The sequence below is a fragment of the Aegilops tauschii genome, chromosome 5, assembly GCF_002575655.3.
Source record: "Aegilops tauschii subsp. strangulata cultivar AL8/78 chromosome 5, Aet v6.0, whole genome shotgun sequence".
Classification (NCBI taxonomy): Eukaryota; Viridiplantae; Streptophyta; class Magnoliopsida; order Poales; family Poaceae; genus Aegilops; species Aegilops tauschii.
In genome coordinates this window covers 2,928,171-2,929,616 of record NC_053039.3, presented here as the reverse complement: position 1 = coordinate 2,929,616, position 1,446 = coordinate 2,928,171, and positions in this window count along the sequence as shown.

The following is a 1,446-nucleotide window of genomic DNA, read 5'->3' as shown; positions in this document are numbered from 1 at the left end:
TCTTGTGAAACTCAACGTAGACGCATCTTCTCTGAGGAGAGTGGATCAGGGGGTACAGGATCAATCCTCCGAGATGCGTGTGGGATATTCATAGCTGCATCTTGTAGCAGTATACTGGTGTTAGGTTTTATCTCGTCAATAATATATGATCATGTGTGTCACTTGATGCAAAGCCCTAAGGTTTTCCTTTTTTCTCGACAAAAATGAGAGGAGGCTTAGAAAGTGATGGATGGCTAAAGACACCCATTGCGGGCTTATAATAAGTTAATTGTACCATGCTCTTGAATTTGTGATGCCACTTAGACTTATGCGCGTGAAAAGTGAATTTGAATCCACTACAGCGAGTCATGTGTTTAATTTCTTAAATGTCACCTTTAAGAGCCCAGAAATTTTAGAAGATATTCTTTGCAGTAAATGCGGATGTGGACAGATGTATGTATAAATTTCTACTCCCTCCGTTCAGAAATAAGTAACTCGCCAAGTTACTTAAATTTGAATTAAAACCACGTCACTTATTTTCAAATGACGGGATATAAATTATATCTTGATCCGTGGTCTACAGAAAAAGAGGAATATGTGGGTGAAAATGGGTCTACTTTTTTTTTCCTTTATAGACCCATAAATTTTGACATATTTGTATGAATTTTACGAATACATATCGAACCATGTTAGAACAGGACTAAATATAAATTTTGTGTTTTTGAAAATATGGGGCGCGGGTCACAGAAAAGAGAAACCCCACTTGTATCCCAAACTTCGCAATCCACGGACATAAAAACAGCCTACTCCCGGCTGATGGATTATAAGAGTGGGCAGAGTTTGTGGAGGAGCAAAAGAACTTACGACGAATCTCCCAGCTGATCCGGCATGGTCGGCCGATTCCCTGCAGATCAGACTTCCGCGCACCCAATCGATCGTATATGTATGCGGTTCTTCTTCTATCTAAACTCAGGGCGTGAGATTGATCCTCTGTTGGTTATGCAGGTCAGATTGATTATGATTATATAGGTATCCAAAGAGCGAGCGAGCGATCGATTAGATTCCAAAACGGACGCGGTTTCCTGTTTGTGCGCTGCCCTTCCCTCTTCTACGGGAGTAAATAAATACAGCTGCATCCGAGGTTCGAATCCGACTGCCCTTGTTTGGTACAGTACGTTCGTTTCTGCAGTAGTTGGTTTTTAGACGGTTTTGTGGAGAAGAAAAACCGTCTAAAACCTCTTGTGAAGCTCAACGTAGACGCATCTTTCTCTGAGGAGAGTGGATCAGGGGGTACAAGATCAATCCTCCGAGATGCGTGTGGGATATTCATAGCTGCATCTTGTAGCAGTATACTGGTGTTAGGTTTTATCTCGTCAATAATATATGATCATGTGTATCACTTGATGCAAAGCCCTAAGGCTGTCCTTTTTTCTCGACAAAAATGAGAGGAGGCTTAGAAAGTGATGG